Source organism: Malaya genurostris, chromosome 1, assembly GCF_030247185.1.
Source record: "Malaya genurostris strain Urasoe2022 chromosome 1, Malgen_1.1, whole genome shotgun sequence".
NCBI lineage: Eukaryota > Metazoa > Arthropoda > Insecta > Diptera > Culicidae > Malaya > Malaya genurostris.
The window spans coordinates 30,210,945-30,229,057 of NC_080570.1; the positions used below are offsets into that span (position 1 = coordinate 30,210,945).

General features: G+C 39.0%; 1 protein-coding gene across 5 annotated transcripts in view; it reads left to right on the forward strand.

Moving 5' to 3' along the window:
* Positions 1 to 263: 263 nt before the first annotated feature.
* The window catches only part of LOC131435864 (uncharacterized), a 388,758-nt gene continuing 370,908 nt past the window's right edge, over positions 264 to 18,113 (forward strand). For 4 of the 5 annotated variants that reach the window (XM_058604130.1, XM_058604153.1, XM_058604121.1 and 1 more), the window contains exon 1: positions 264 to 1,038. The gene's annotated coding sequence lies outside the window, so the exon portion shown is untranslated. The remainder of the gene's footprint in view (positions 1,039 to 18,113) is intronic. The other variant, XM_058604145.1, reaches the window with a different exon arrangement.

An 18,113-nucleotide genomic window follows, 5' to 3' on the forward strand; every position in this document is an offset into this window, starting at 1 on the left:
ATGCCTATGCCTGTGCAAGAACGGCACCGGACCGAGAGCGATGAAATGCTGCTGCTGCTGCTGCTGTGGCGTGCATTTCACGATCAAGGTCACTCTTTCTCTTGCGTTTTTTTTTTGGTTATGCAACGGGTTCTCTGACAAACTGCGCGAGGAGCCTTTCGTGGTGTTGTGAGAGCAAGATCGCGACGATCGAGTTTTTCTCTCGCGAAGAAAAAGCTAGAAAATATGGAAGAAATGAAGACGAACCGAAACTCTTCCGCGAGCTACCAGCAGCTGAAGATCACGGCCAAGGAGAGACCAGGAAAAAACTTATATAACAACCTCATGCCGATCGGTATTCTTTAGTTAAGTGGCAACCTTAGGACGGTCGAGATCGCACCAACCTCTGCAAAGCGATTTGCGTTCCAGAGTGTGTGACCATCACAGCGGCAGCCATCAGGAACTTTCTTCCTGAAGTGTTTTTTTTTTATTGAAAAAAAAAATCTTCCAACGCTCACCAGGCAAACCTGCCAGCTTTCCTGCAAGTTAGAATTCCAAGGATTCTTCACGGATTTCGCTAGTGCCTGTGCGCTCCCCCAGTGTACACAAAGTGCCTACACAGATTTTGTTCCCGGAATTGAATCTTCAGTGAATAAAAAAAAACAGTTTTCTTCGCCTTTCGTGTGGTTGAAGCAGAAATTAGCTCCGAAATATCGCAAGATATCAGAGAGTGCTGCCGGAATCAAGTGGAATTGAGGAAACCGAAAATAAAAAAAAGTTACAATTATTGCTCCGAAAAAAAAACAACTGTTAGTGCGATTTTTTTGAGAAGCAACCTCTGCAGAAGTGAAATTCTTAAAAGCCACGAGTCTCTCGATAGGGTTTTTGCCGTGAGCAAAAATTACCGCTAAGACCAGAAGTGAAGAAGTGCCCTCCCCTAGAAACAGTGTGAAGGGAGAATCATCACCCGATTGTACCGAAACTTGACTTGACAACGATTGCATCTGCTATCGTGGAAAGGAAAATCTACCTTCGAACTAGCGAAAACAACAAAAAAAGGTAAGGTAAGAGTTTTCTGGAGATCAACATTTTTTTTTTTGGTGTTTTCACAATTGGAGTGCCCAAATTGGCTGAGGGCACTCGAAAAGTGAAAGATCCTCCTTGGCGGTAGACTCTTGTGAAAAGTTCGCGAAAGGTGGTTAGCGTTAGCTGAACGGGTGGAAAAGTTTTGGGCCCAACCAGCAGGAGAATTTGCCAAATCATTGCCCAGCTGCCCTTAGCTACTACTACTACTAGCGGGAGGATTAAGTGTTGTGCTGGACGGAGCCACGGTGCCAATCGCCCGAAAGCCATGGGAGAGTTTCCCCAAATTGGTGAAGTTGGAAGATACGAATCTACCGCAGCAAATCCGCTTGAAGATAGGCTAACTGTGCCTGTGTGCGGATTCGATCGATCTCGGGCGCAGGAAAAGATCTCGCCAGCTGTTGTTTGTTGGATGGTACGGGGAATTGGCGTTCATTTCTCAATTAATATTTTTGCCAATCGCCCGAGATTTTCCTCTTCCAACCATTCTAAGGCCGATCTCTGAGACTAATTGATTGGACACATATTTCGTGTTTGGCTCGAAGTTTTGCGTAGATTCTCTGCCGTGGCTTCGCTTGAGCTCGTAAAATCAAATTGCCGCTTGACCTCCGCACGGACATCCCGGAGCTTGGGTGAAATATGGACTCGCACTCTTCGCCGTGTCTATCCCCCTCTTCGTTTTTTTTTTGGTTTGGTTTTCATAGCTACCGGGGCTGGAGTTGTGATGCACCACACAAAGCAAAACCTTTTAGGGTCAATTAGAAATGTTCCGATCCGGGACCGGACCGTACCGTACCGGGGGGGGGGGGGGGGGGGGGTCTCTCTCCCGCGTAACGATAATGGACTTTACTACTCCGCGGGGCATTGTGTGGATTCCATTAAAAATAACTGCCGGAGACGGGGTGAATGTGGGGAGGAAATGGAGCACCGATTTGAAAAATGTTCTTTTTTATTTTTTTGGCTTGTTTTTCGTCTGCGTGTGTCTGCCCTCGGCAGTGGGCTTTTCTGAAACGAGTGTTTATTGATTGCATTAAAAATGTTTGGGCTTTTATTTCTTGAAGTGGGTGAAAGAAAAAACTGTTTTCGTTTCGGTACTGAGAAAACTACAATCAAACACTTTGTGGAATTGGCTAAAGTGTGCCCGCTGCTGTTTTCAGCTTGTGAGATGCTTCCAATATTACATAAACCTTTTTTGTTGTCCGAGAAAATAATTTTGTTTGGGCTTGTGTGTGTCTTACAAGATAACCACTGGACTAAAATCATTCTGCTTGAAGATACTTTTCCGGTACTTTTTGTCTTCGGCTCTCAAGTGCATAACAGCTCAAGTTGAACTGCTTGAGCAATTTAGCAGTTCAAGTTGACACAACTTAGGAGATTCATTGTTTCAGTATAACAATTTTTACAAGAACACCAAAGCGCAATGTCACTTATAATGTGTTCCGTGAAACTTCTGTGCGAAATGCAAAAAAAAAAATTAATACTTGATTATAGGAATTCTATATGGCTGCTTAACCTGGGAACCACTTTGGGATTAAAATCTGACAATCGAGCTGTTATCTACTCAACTGTCAAAAATAACCCTGCTCAAGAGCATGGTTGATTTTCATAGTTCGATCGTTAATTTCAGACACTGGAATAAAAAATCTTTAAGTTCAGTGCAAGTTTCAGATATTAAAAAAAATCCCTTCTGCGGAATTTTTTTTTTCGATATGCGCTAGAGAAAACACTCCAACATAAAGCAATAATATGGTTTTTACGTTTCGTCTTTGACTCATCAGTGCAGAGCAGTTCAAATTGAACTGCTTAGTGCTAAACTCGGCAGTTCAAATTTGAACCGCGAAGCAGACGTAAAGTTTCTGCTACTTACAGAACACTTTTTGTTTTGCAACGGAGTGTCAATGTCTTTTCTGACGTGCCGAACGAAAACGTGTTTTCGACTATTTCTGGCCGAAGCAGGTTTGGTCATTTAGGGGTTAGCCAAATTTTGTGCTAGGGCACATAACCGTTTTTATTATTTCTACGTTTCGTCTTTGACTCATCAGTGCAGAGCAGTTCAAATTGAGTGTTCTGTAACTAGCAGAAACTTTACGTCTGCTTAGCGGTTCAAATTGAACTGGCGAGTTTAGCACTAAGCAGTTCAATTTGAACTGCTCTGCACTGATGAGTCAAAGACGAAACGTCAAAATAAAAAAACGGTTATGTGCCCTAGCACAAAATTTGGCTAACCCCTTAATGAAGAATATGGTGTCAATCGAGGAAGTTTTTCTCGAAATTTTTACTATGTTCTAGTATTTCAATATTTGTTATCATTTTATTTCCAGTGCAATTTAATTCAAATAACTGCTCATATGTCAAACTCTGAATTGGGTGTCGCAGCTTCAGTCAAATTTATCTACTCGATAAAAAATAACTATCGGATTGTAAAATTTTCGGCAAAAAAAAAATAAATCATTCGCGAAATTATTCACAGCTTTAGTGGATTATGTTGAACTGCTAAGTTGCACTAGCAGTTCAGCTTGAACTGCTATGTCCGATTCTTCTGGGCAAGGCAAGTTTAACTAATCATTTGTAGTCTAAAATGTTTTACTGACTAGAAAAAGTAATCAAAGCTTTTTTGAAAAATCTGTTTTTAGAAATAACTCACAACTAATATTCAGCATAAATAAATGTATAATAGAGTTGGCTCACATTAGGGATCATGCGACTTAAGTAATATTGTACAGGGTGCCGCACGAAATATTTCGAATTCAAAAATGCAATAATAAAAAAAACGGTTTGATACAGATTATACATTTATTTGAATAAGTTGATGCATGAAATTTTTATGTGCAAAATAATTTCGTTTTGGCTGGCTTGGCAGTAGCCAATCCGATCCACCCAAATTTTTGGAGTGCATTTTCAATTGTTTCTGGCCTTATGCCATCAATAGCGACTTGAATTTGAGGTGCTTGAGGTCGTCAATTGTTTCTGGATGGTTGGCATAATATCGCTTCCCAAAGAAAATAATCCAGCGACGTTAAATCTCAGCTTCTCGGAGGGCAATTCACGTTATCATTTCTGCTGATTATTCGATTTTCAAAAAATGCTCACGGAACAATAATTTGGTTCAGTTAGCTGTGTGGCACGTAGCGCCGTCCTGTTGAAACCAAACATTTTTCTTAAATAAATTTCGTGATTTAACCTTTTAAATAAAATTCGAAATTTTTCATGGCGCACCCTGTGCAAACCAATATCCTCTATATGTAATCGAAGAATGAAATTGTATATTTCCAAATCTGATTTTTACATAAAATTTGCTAACATTTTAGTTTCAAAAAATCTAAGCAGTAATTCTTCGGATAATTTTTAACAAAAATTGTCATACCTGACTTTTTCCAGTCTGTATATTATGAGGTACTTTGAGGTCTTTTTTTATGCAGTTTTTTTACGCGACTTTTTTTATGCGAATTTTCAGAGTAATGCGGTTTTTTTTATGCGAAGTTTCAGAGTTATGCGGTTTTTTATGCGTATTTTCCGAATTATGAAGTTTTTTTATGCGGTTTTTTATGCGGTTTTTTTATGCGGTAAATTCGTAAACGTACGTAAATTCGCATAAAAAAAGACTTCAGTGTACTTATAAAAATTTATTCAGCGACTTTTAACTTATAAAAGTCCATGGCGACTTACATAGTAACAAACAATCAAACAAAATAAATCGTTGAACATGGATAACACTGAAGCCCATGGTTCTTGAAATGGAAAATTTGGATGGGAAAAACTCCAAAATACATTCTAGCGTTGGTAAGAACTGCTTATCTGGTTCCAAAAACTGGTATTTCGTTCAGTACTGCTCCACTAAAGACTTCTTGTATCGATCATCTCACAACATTTCATTTCTTTTTGCAGTGATTTTGGTGGTGAAATCATTGTCAATATTTGCAATTTCACAAAATTGAAATGTATATTTCAGTTTCTGTGAAATCGTTTCAATTCGAAAAATTTGGTAAGAATGATTTTGTCGGGCAAGCTGTTTGTAACTGCGGTAAGATTACGCAACCCTCCGTCACTACTGATTCACCGAAAGAGTAATTTCGCCGAATATCATTTCACCGAGTTCCTCATTAGTATTAATATCGTGATTGGAAATTGATTAATAAAAAAGATGAATGAAAAATGTTATGTTTCCTTGTAAAATCTGATCAATTATTGTAGGTTTATTCATGATTCTCAGAACGGAATTCCCAAAAAAAAAACATGTTGACTACCATGCAATTGTTTGCGGAATTTTCCGATCACTGAGTACAAGTGAAGAAATATTTAATGCAGCTTCACCACATCGTTTTTTTTTTTCGCTACTAGCTACCGCTAATTCGGACCTAAATGAAGCAAGAAAAAAAACTATTAGTTTTGCATCTCGATCGTAATCGAGTTGTCTATAAAAATGTATCAGTCGATCGAATTACAGAATGTGATTCTTCGTGTTTTTTTTTTATTTTTATTTTCCATTTGCTCGGCCTCATTGGATGTAAACGAGTAATGTCGCAAATATTTAAAGACAATCCTTTCATGCGACTAACGTCGGCATAAAATTAATTGGCTACGCATGTAGTTCTGCTGCGGTCGAGTAATTTTAATGTATTGCTTTGTTACAGTTACACATTAACTTGAACCCAGCGAATTAAAATGATTAAAGGACGTATTCGATTAAAATGGCACCCCCACAGTCACTCACTTTCGTTCCCCATTCCAAGCTTTCCGTTCCACTCCATTCCTCAAATTTTAGACAACTCATTTTCCCAGTGTTTTTATTGTACTAAACCAAATTTTCGTCAACTCCAGCTCGGTTCGCAGTTCTAGGAAAGTTCAATCTTCCTAGTTTCAATTTGACGAAGTTCCGGCAAATTTGATTAGATAAAATATTTTACCATAAAAAAATTGACTCCGTACGGTCAGTGCCAAACTACAAGCCATTTTTTATTTCAGCGATACTCAGTGAGAGAAGCTTCATACTCAATGGCAACTACATCTTGTCTAAAATCGAGCAAATCAAACAATTTGGTCCGCTTGAGGACCAATGAATAAATTTCGAAGAACAATCTGTTTATTTTTCTCTTTGAAATGAGCGAATTCATAATGCAATAATCAGTAACGTAATCTTTTTTTAGTTTTTCGTTAGCTTCGCTCCATTGGACGGGAACTTACTGTGACGCAAATATTAAAAAAAAAACGTTTGGAGTTGAAGGAAATTTGGGTGGAAACAACAAAAACACTGGGAAAATCGGCTGAACAAATCTTGCAATTTTTTTTTGTCGTGAATACGACTTACTTTACTATGGGGCGCCTTTTCAAAATTAGCCATATGGAAGAATGAGCAGAACTGAATCGTGAATATCTCGACTTGTATTAATGGCAGCAACATAATTCTTTCACTATTTCATCAAAAATATGATCAGGAATTTACGATAATATTCAGAACAGTGTGAGATAACCACAAACAACTTAAATTTAAAATCAACGCTAAAAACTCTTTACTTTTGCTTGGGTTTTTCGCGCAAGGACGACGATTTTGAGGTAGTCAGGCACCTATCTTCAAATGAACGTTTTAAAAGGGGACCGTGGTCGAAATTCGATCATTTCTTCTTGTGCGTTGGATGAAAGCAGACGTCAGGGCGAGAAGATGCATTCAAACAGCGGCATCGGAGAGCGCACCTTCAGCGTGGTTAAAAAGCTTAAACGCTCAGGTCGTAGTTCTCATTTGCCTTCCGGTCGTTAAGGCGAGAAGACGCATTAAACCAGTTTCGCATCATTTGACGCTGCGAGCGAATGTGTCGGTTTGTACGCAAAGCTAGTTTCAATTCAAGCAAAAACGGTTGCATCAAGCAACAAAGCTTCTGGTCGTTTGCATTGGAGAGAAAGAAAACAAGAAACGAAAAGTGGACAACATTATATAAAATCAGTCGTTCTAATGGCTCTAAATGTTATCTAAAGAACTATTAAGATTACTTCTTTGCAAACCGAGGTAGAAATCATCAGTTTAGTGAAAATCCAAAATAATTTGATTTGCTTCGTGCACTTTTCGCTGTGCGAAAATCGTTCGAGAAAAATGTTCCGAGCTGTGCTAAATATCTATAAAGAATTCCAGAATTTGGTCCTTCTAAAAGGCAGAAATGAATCCTGTACAGAATTTTGATAGTTTCTTTCAATGAAATAAGCAAATCCGAAATGAGATAATCGACGTCAAAAATCGTTTAAAATTTTAGTAGTGAAAAGGAGGAAAGTTTCGCAATTTACACAATCGATCAACTATCAATTCGAACTCGACAGTGGAAAGAAATCGTGTCAGTTTTATTCGCATTCACGATATCCAGTTATGTATCTGACATTACACACCCGTACTTTTTCTCAAAATAATTTCTTCTTTTGAACAAAAAATTAAAATCACATAAGCGTAAAATTCGTGTGAAGAAGGATTTTTCGAAACGATCCATGATTCTTAAATTGGAGCGCATAGAATGTCGGGCGTCTCGAAACTGTGTTTTCCATCCGAATTTTAACCACAAATCTTGATTTATTGGTTCGATCCAATCGATTCAAAATTTACCTAAAATACCTTTGAAATGAGGTCAAGTGAAAACAAAAGTAAAATAAAAGTTTTCGATAATGCCAACATTTCTTACGTACTACGTATAAGTCAATCAGCATTTCATAAATTTAAGGGAATCGCTAAAAGGATTTCGGTTCTCCTAAAACATCTGCAGACTTGAAGTTCGGCGGTGATGTTTCGAGTGCAAAGGTCGATAAAAGCCGCCATTTTTTGAACTTTGCCATGACATAAACATCATTCAAAAATAAACGGGAAGCTTTTACGTCATTTCGTTGTCTCAGCAAACGATTCTCAAATTTGGATGTATTTCCAACCAAATGTGAAAAAAACATCCCCATGATGGGACTCGTTTCAAGCGTGACGGCAGGATGCTAGATCAGACCAAAACAGAGTTGGTTCTTCGTGCCTCCTAATAAACGGCTAGAGGCGATTCCATAACAAACTCTTCCATGTGATTCGCACCGTTGATTGTTCCGGAAATGACGACCACATCCGCAAATCGCCTACTAGATCAGGAATGATGTTTTTTTTTTTCAAATTTTGATCATTTTTTTTTCTTTCGAACATCCTTACACAACCTTGCTTTCTTCGGACACTTAGACGCAGTTCCAAGTTTTTTACCGATTAATCCGAGGGACGCCTCTGGATTTTGACTTTAAGTGCACAACATTTTTTCACGGACAGTTTCTTGTTTGAACGACCTAGTTGGGACTCTTGGATGAAACATGGAGCATATGTAAACAATAAACTATGAATAAAATTCACTCAAATTTCAAGATTCTCTTCTCGTAAAATTCAAAAGTTAGTGGCAGTTTGTTAATCGATATTCACCACCAGAATATTGGATTTAAAGAGCTCCGTTCAATATTGCTTAGCATCGAACAAAATCAACAAAACGGTTCTTTTTTGGACCAACAAATTGATTCCAATTTACTGTTTTGCGATATTGGGTTCGTACGAATAGAATGTAGTAAATTCTTATGTTTGTAGTTTCTTCTCACAAACAAAGTCCACAGAGTAAACTGCAGTGATATAACGTGGAAGTAATTTATGATTTCAAACATTGCAATTTTGATTCTCTGAATGCAGAAATTTCTTATATCAACTGGTTGGAGATAATAACTTTGGGCTCTTTAGATGACGCTGTGAAGAGATTCTATGATGAATTGGACTCAATTTTTCAACGGCACGTTCCCCGAAACAGTCGTAGGTCTCGTCCACAGAACAAACGGCCTTGGTGGAATGCGGAGCTGCGTAATACTCGCAATCGGCTAGGAAAAGCTCGTAAACGATTTTTTCGGACGAGAGGAGAAAGCGATAAATTGCTTGTGCGTGATTTAGAACGTCAGTTCGATTCTCTTAATGCAACATGTTTTCGGTCATACGTACACCGGCTTGAGACCAGTTTGAAGGATGATCCGAAGATGTTTTGGAATTATTTGCGAAATAAAACATCTAACCGAGGATTTCCGGAAAGTGTTAACTATCTGGGACGACTTTCTTCATCATCCGAGGAGTCCGCAAATCTATTCGCGTCTTTCTTTCAAAGTGTGCTAAGTAATAACTCACCACCTTTGTCGGAACAATACCTAAGTAGTTTGCCTACTTACAACTTCAGTTTACCAACGATTTCTTTTTCTGAGCGTGAGGTGTATGAACATCTTTGCTCTGTCGATAGTACCAAGGGAGCCGGGCCGGATAAAATTCAGCCGATATTTGTCACACAATGTTCGTCATCTTTGGCTTCACCGGTGTCTATACTATTCAATCGTTCGCTTATAGAGAATATTTTCCCTCAATCGTGGAAGAAGGCTTTAATTATACCAATTCACAAATCCGGAAAACGTGCATAATGTAATGAATTACCGGGGAATTTCTATTCTGAACTGTCTTCCAAAAGTTTTTGAAAGCATGCTGTTGAACATTCTCTACCCTGCAGTAAAACACATAATATCTTTGGATCAACACGGTTTCGTCAGAAATCGCTCTACTACAACAAACCTGATGAGCTATGTGTCTTCGCTTATAAGCAAACTTGAAAAACGTCAGCAGTTCGATGCAGTATATGTAGACTTTTCAAAGGCTTTCGACTGTGTTTTCACATCAACATGCAGTAGAGAAACTGAAAAGAATTGGCTTCCCCGATTGGTTAACCAACTGGATTTTTTCATACCTTTCAAATCGTAGTGCATCTGTAAGGCTTGGTTCTTCGTGTTCAGTAAGCTTCAACATTACATCTGGAGTTCCTCAAGGAAGTCATCTCGGGCCTCTACTGGTTGTACTTTTCATCAACGACCTGTGTGACAGACTTACATCGTGTAAAGTCGTATATGCGGATGATTTAAAGGTTTATCGCATCATAACAACTCTGGTGGACTGTTATGCCCTGCAGATGGATATCGAGAGAATTCTAACATGGTGCCATCAAAACGGTATGAGAGTGAATATTGAAAAATCTAGCATTATTATTTTGCACGAGTACGATCACCAATTGTGTTCGAATATACTATGAACGCTGTCCCTAACATAAAAAGAGTAACATCGGTCAAGGATCTTGGTATTATTCTCGACAGTAAACGTCGAGTCACAGAACACTACTCAACCATGACAGCAAAGGCATATGCAGTATTAGGGCTCATCAAACGCAATACTCGCGACTTTACGGATATCTATTGTCTGAAGTCACTGTACATCTCTCTGGTTCGTAGCATTCTCGAATATGGAGTTACGGTGTGGTCGCCGTACCACTCTATACACATAGATCGTATCGAACGAGTACAAAAGAGCTTCATCAGATTTGCCCTTCGGCAACTTCCTTGGCAAAATCGTTTACAACTTCCTCCCTATGATCATCGCTGCGCTCTCATCAATCTTCCCACTCTACGAAATAGGCGAAAAACATATACTTGCAGCGACTGTTTATATTCGATTTGATTCCTCACAACATGGACTGCCCTGTGCTGTTGGCCGAATTAGATATCAACGTTCCTGGTAGATCACTGAGGAGAACTGAATTTTTCCGACCTGTTATTTTTGCCTCCTAATAATCGGCTAGAGGCAATTTCATAACCAACTCTTCCATGTGAATCGCACCGTTGATTGTTCGGGAAATGATGAAAGTAGCGCTTTTTTCCCCACATTCGCCAATCGCCTGCCAGATCAGGAACTGTTGTTTTTTTTTTTTCAAATCAGCATTCAAGTTTGCTACGTTTTTGCCTTTCTCATAAAGAAAGGTTATGCAATCACTGTGAAAACCGACTTTTGAACCGAGGCCCGGAGGGCCGAGTGTCATATACCATTCGACTCAGTTCGTCGAGTACGCAAAATGTCTGTGTGTATGTAACGTTTTTTTGCACTAACTTTTCTCGGAGATGGCTGAACCGATTTTCACAAACTTAGATTCAAATGAAAGTTCTTGTGGTCCCATACAAAATTACTGAATATTATTTGGATCTGACTTTCGGTTCCGGAATTATGGGGTAAAATGTACAAAAAATTGTGAAAATAAGTGCACTAACTTTTCTCAGAGATGGCTGAACCGATTTTCACAAACTTAGATTCAAATGAAAGGTCTTGAGGTCCCATAGAAAATTCCGGAATATTATTTTGAACCGACTTCCGGTTCGGGAGTTATGGGGTAAAATGTGCAAAAAAAAGAAAATATGTGTTCCAACTTTTCTCATAGATGGCGCGACCGATTTTCACAAACTTAGGTTCAAATGAAAGGTCCTGTGGTCCCATACGTAGTTCCTGAATTTCATCAGGATCCGTATCGCCCTTATTTCGAATAACGACGTATTGATTTTTCGATCGAATGTGGTTCGATCGAATCATAGCTACCTTTGATTTTGCTAGCGTTATGGGGAATATAAATGAAATACGAGGGAAAAAACGATACGTCGTTATTCAGAATAAGGGTGATAGGATAAAGTGTGTTAAAAATTTTATACCATCACTGAAAAGAGCGAAAAACCGTAAAAAGTTTTCTAAATCGACCTCAAATCTTTTCCAATTGATAGTTTTTATCAGTAGACGGTCAAACAAACCGATTTTGGTTATTCTTTTAAGAATCGGAGAAAATTATGTTGAAGAATCCCACAGTATTATATATGATAGTATGATTGATATGAGAAAGGCATCATTACACCACTAGGTGGATTAAAACAGGTTTTTTCATACGCTTTATTGTCTTCCATTGAAATAAGTCAATTTACTAACAATAGCAGTAGTGGCGTTTCATTTTTTTTGTATTCACGTTAATCCGACTACGTATCTAACATTAGCGTCGTTTTTTTTTGATAAAAGTAATCGTAGCTTCTTTGGATTTAGCACGAGTTGCTAAATTGACGTTGGAAGAACACGGGCAATTGAGTTCAACGTTTCAGTCTTGAATAGTCTAAAATTTGACACTTGATCGAGGGGATTTACAAGCGTACCAATTTACCATCATTTCAGCATACAGTCGTGAAAGTGATTTTCCGAAATAGACCAAATGATTACTAAATGAAAAATATCTGGCATTGCAAGCGATCTGCACTCGCAGCACAACCTTTTAAAAAATAAAAATTATTTTCAATTTTGTTCTGAAATAATTTTGAAACTTAGAAATTATCACAAAATTAATTCCAAGTTCGATTGATTCCGTTTCAAAATCCCGTCATACGTCACTTAATCACCTGCACTCAAAAGCACCGAACGGGACACTGACGGGGTTTTAAAATTATGCCCGGATAACCGCTAGATTGTAATTAATTGCTAGATTGTTGAACCGCGCCCGCCCTGTGAAAGTTACTGAGCTACTGCAATGCTTGACTGCCCGGAATGTGATTACAGAATTCCACAACTCTTCGACGGTTCTGCCGGCTATAGTTGAGGAAGGAACTTTCTAATCCATTAATTCGTATACCGGTCTCGCGTGTCCGGTCCCCTACGCTGTTCCCGCGTGCGAAACAGATAACGCTATCAACAACAATCCAACAGAAGAACTTCGTAACAAGCAGCGACCACTGAAAGTACATCGACGCCATTAAACGTGACCATGAACGGGGATGGGGGGGTGGTAAGAAGTTCGCCTCCCGACGATATCAGTTTTATAATAGATGGAATTTTAAACTGCCGCAAATTAACAGTTCGGCCAACCGTTCAGCAGAGGAGGATCAATCTTGTGACTGACGATTTTGCGATAGAAACTGCCGTTTTTTTTTCGACTGATCGTAGATTCCTAAACGCTTGTGCATGAGTTGAAGTTTTTTTCCGAGATTTTCCACGTGATTACAAACCAAACACCCGATTGATTCGGAACCCTTCAAATTCGAAACAAAAAAGAATCAATCCAATCAATCTACTGAAATGTTTCCTTCTTTCATTTTTTCGAATGGATAAAAATCTGAAACCACACCATCCAAAAAAAAATGCTCCGACCGGATCCGAATTCGATTCTGCATTTCTCCGCGTGTTCTTCCGTCCGGGATGATGATTACGTAGCAGTCGGTTGTGCTTTCCCTCGGCGGGCAGGCAGGCAGGCAGGCAGACAAGCAAAATTTATTCTTCCGACCGTTTCGCACTGGTGCCGCCGTGGTTAGTGGGGTCCCACACGATCAGCGGATTGTGCGGCGAAAGGTGAAATTGTGAACTGACGGCTGCTTTTGGCAGGTTATTTTCGAGGGTTGTAATTTGATTTTTTTTCTTTCTAACTTGTGGTGGTTATGCTTTTTCCTCCCTCCCCACGGCAGATTTTTTCGACTATTAGTCAAAACCGATCAAGATCATCGGTCCGGCGGATGGTGAACTGAACTACAACGGGACCGAACTGAGGAAGGTCGGTTCTGGAGGTTCGGTCGGTACCGAACAAGTGCATGAACTCGGCCGAGGTAGCTCGTCGGATGGGGGGGAGGGCCAAGGGTGGCCGAATCGATCAATTTGCGCGATCAACGGGATCTCGGGTTCGGTTGTTGGGTGTGGGCCTCGCCGCTAGTACAAGCCTCTCGAGTTTTGGGCTGTCTACCGCCATTATATCCATCAGATGTTAAACAGGCATTCGAATGATGTGTTTTGCTAGCTGAGATTTTTTGTTAATTTGGCGATTACTGGTTGGTTATAATAACAATTAACCTTTCATTTTGTGTTCTGAGCGGTTATTACCGGAAAATTGCTTCAGAAAAATTTGCAGGTTACGCTCCATTTCCTTAATTTTAATTCGCGTTCGAAATGGTGTGTTTAAGTTACGTGTTTACGTCAGAGTCTCTCTCATTCGTTACTCAGCTGTCAATATGATAATTTAAAGCGAGTTATTCGTTTTTTTTTCTCATTACTGTTACTAAAAAACTGCTGCAAATCTGCTGGATCGTTCTGATATTGTGACACCGGTAAAAATTTCTAATCGAATTTCACGCAAGTTTCGTCATACTTTGAAATGAAAGTTCCAATTTTTCAGCAAGCTTCGCATTGCCCGCATTCCATTCGCATTTGGGACTGTTAAATGCTTCTTGTTTCGTACTCTATTTTGGATGTTTCTGCTTCTAATAGATTCGACTTGGTTTTTGTTCATCCTCAAAGGTATTTTCTTCGCCGAAATTCCTAGTCGCTCTCCGTACGGCTTTCTCACTTACTCCTTCCAATTCGGCAATCTTTCTACTGGACAGTCTTAGTTCGGAGGCTAACCTCTTCATTCGTGCCAAATTCCTTATCGGCGAGCAGGTTTTTTCAGGTCTGCCAACAGCCAGCAGTCACTGGGAGCCAAATCTGGCGAATGCGGTGAATGTGGAAGCAATTCGAAGTTCAATGTATGTCGTTTTGCCATTGTCAATTTGTGACATTCCAAAAAAACCGAGGCCATAACCTTTCCAGTTGATTGTTGTGCTTTCGGGGGCTTTGGACGACGGTTCACCAGTTGCTGTCAACTCAGATGACGATCGTTTTGATTCCGGAGTGAAGTGATAAATCCATGTTTCATCCATTGTCACATATCGACGCAAAAATTCCGGTTTGTTGCGTTTCAAAATGGCCAAACATAGCTCAGAATCTTCAACACGTTCTCGGTTTTGGTCAACAGTGAGCTAACACGGCACCCACTTTAAACAGAGCTTTTCCATAGTCGAATTCTGGTGTTACCGCCACATTTGGACGTCCACTGCTCCGGTCTGCATCATCATTGTTGGCTCTACGACCACGTTTGAAGTCAGCAAACCAACGTTTTCTTGTTGTTTCTGATGGAGCGGAGCCTCCATAACACTTTTAGGGCCATTGCTTCGCTCGAGCGGTATTTTTCCCATCAAGAAGCAGTGTAGAATCAAAACACGAAATTATTTTTGATCCATTGTTCTGAAAATAACAAAAGCAGCGTCACTCTTAGCACAATAACTTACAAACTGATGAATAGAATATCATGAAAGTTTAACAACTGTCTTTTAAAGGTTAGTATTAACTAAAAAAAAAGGTGACTAGCGCCATCTATGTGTAATCTCTAAAAGCACGCCACACTTACTACTGGTGCAATTGCAAGTCAGTTTCGAAATAATTTTACGAGCTGCTCTCCCGAAATAAACGGCAAAATTGCGGCAAACACTGAAAAACAAAAAGAGCAGAAACCGACGTTTCTACAGAACAGAATACTATTGCCTTTTCAGAGGAGTAATCGATCCCAGCCGCCCCCTGGCCCTGTACCTGTACCCAAAAATGCAAAGAGCAGTGAAACTGGAAGAGCCAATAAAAAAAAACAAATGAAGAAATTATCGATTTTCCATCGCTTTCGACGATGGGTCTGATGCCCACCAATTAAGAACACTTTTCAACTGTTATACAACTCACTGAGCAGACTGAGGAGTAGATAGCAGAGCTTTCCTGGGATTGGTTGTTTGCCGTTTTTTTTTCTCGTGCTTCTCGAAGTTGTTGTTTCTTCCTGCCAAACGCTGCTGATAAACAAAATGTGTGTCAGATCGAGAAAGGAAACAGGTAACGGAAAATGGGAAATGTTTGTTTGGTGTTGGCAAAACAGAATGATTCCTCCGATCTGATCGGGGTTCGGATGGAAAATCTCCCGAGACGTGTGAAATAGGTTAATATTTGGAACAAACCGACCAGAGTGTTGTTGGTTTATCAATCCGCGAAACCGAGAACAGTTGTGGTTACGGCCACCATCTGGAATTTTGCGGTGGAAGAAGAAGGCTGTTTAAAATGTTTTCTCCGCGAAGCAGTTCTTTTACGGATTGAATGAATGGTCAACCGTAAAATTTGGGGCGTTGCATCATCGCTTCTTCTAGCCGTACAATAACTTGTATCATGCCAAATCCGATGGTTTGCGAAAATGGTTGCAACGGCATCACAAAAATCGTGGCGATTCATTAATTTCGTTGTTTGCTGTTTTCAGTAAGCACAACTGTTACTGACAGATCTTTTATAATAAGAAATAATTAACGAGCCGTGTGAACATCGTACTTGATCTGGTTTTTCGTTATTTTAACTGAAAACTGATACATTATAAGACTTTCCAAACAAATTACTATCTTGGCTGAAATATTTTTTAATTTCGGACTAGTTTTTCTCTTAACACGCTTGATCACTCCAGCTGCGTCACTTATATTGTAACACAGATATTTATTTTTCTATACTATTCATGTTTTCCTCGTGTTTTATGCGTGCTGGAAACAGCTCTTGACTTTGCTACAGTGTAAGCATATTCGGATGAACACAACAAATTTATCATACAAAACGTCCGTTACTAGGTTATAAACTTTGGTGGAAAATATGAATCGATATTAGTAATCGATTACTAGTTCAATCAGCACAAAATTGTCGCGATATTCTTCAAAACAGATTCAGATATTGTAATTTATCATCGTTGAACGTGTGTCTTCTGATGCGAATTTCTTGTCTGCAAAAGTAGATCGCTTGCCATGCAAAATATTGTTCAACTACCCAAATGATCAGATATTTAGACTTTACGAAATGGCTCAGAAATTTCTTGTCCGCAAAAGCAGATCGCTTGCCATGCAAAATATTTTTCAATTACCAAAATTATCAGATATTTATACTTTCCGAAACGGCCCAGAAATTTCTTGTCAGCAAAAGCAGATCGCTTGCCATGCAAAATATTTTTCAACTACCCAAATGATTAGGTATTTAGGCTTTCCGAAAACTCGGAATGTAAATTAATGTCATCATGAACATGGCCAAGAAAGTAGTCATGGTCATTATCTATATATATAAAAATGCAGAGATCATTCTTTGTAATCGCATCACGTAAGAACGGATGGACGGATTGAGATGCTTTTTTTTTGGCATTAAAAATGCCTTACTCTTCACTATATGGGGCCGGGTGTCAATTAAAAGTTTCAAAAATAGTCGCGTAACCTTTTTGTGTCATAATTTTGAACGTTAATAACTCGGTCATTTGTTGATGGATTGTTATAATTTAACAACCAATCGATTCGGAAACTTTCAACTTAAACATGTATGACGACGTCGTTTCAGTATTTCAATAGCATACTATTGAAAAAATGGTTAGAATCGACCTATGTTTTCATCCACCAATCCCCGTTGGGCAAAATGACGTCAACTTCTTGTTCGGCATAGGAGGCTTTGCGTCATGCATAAAAAACACCGCAACGTTATGCGTAGTATGAAGAGAAATCTATAAATATAGGCTGCACAATATTTCTTTGCCTAGTTGATGTTTGACTGTGAATGAAACAAGTAGCTCGTCCAGTGAGCTGATTACTGGATTGTGTATGCGTCCGCTCGCTGGATTGTCGCTTTTGCATTATGTGTTGGTGAAATTTCCTGTTGTCTGCGCAACACCGTGTTCGCTTGAGTATCTTATATATCATCTAGCTATTGAAGAACCGAATTAGCGTGGTTACCGATTCTTTTGAAATATCCCTTGTATTTAGCAAATTTTTGGTCGATTTTGCCATTAAAAATGCCTTACACTTCGTTTCCCGAGGCTGGGTGTCAATTTAAAACATGCAAAACTAATCGCGTAACATTTTTCTGTCATAATTTTGAACGCTTATAACTTAGTCATTTGTTGATGGATTTATATAATTCAACAACCAATCGATTCGGAAACATTTAACTTAAACTTATGAGATGACGTTATTTGAATATCTCAATTGCATACCTCGATGATTTGTTAATGGATTATCCTAATTTAAATGATTCCAAAGCTTCAATATTGTAAGCTTGAAAATGTTTTAATTTGTCAACGGATCGGTTTGCATACTTAAATCTCCATTCCCATACGAACAAAACGGTGGCGCGAAAATGGATTCAGTATAAAGTTGTGTGATGACGATAATCATAGATACTTCTTCTTCATTATATGTGACTGAACAAGTTGTTGTCTCACCAGGAATTAAACGCTTCAAAAGATTCAAAATTAAATTCTGAAACTTATCTAAAAGCGGCCTCCTCGGTTTAGTAGTATAAATGGCTCACATATACAGTTCAATTAGATGCAATATCATATAGT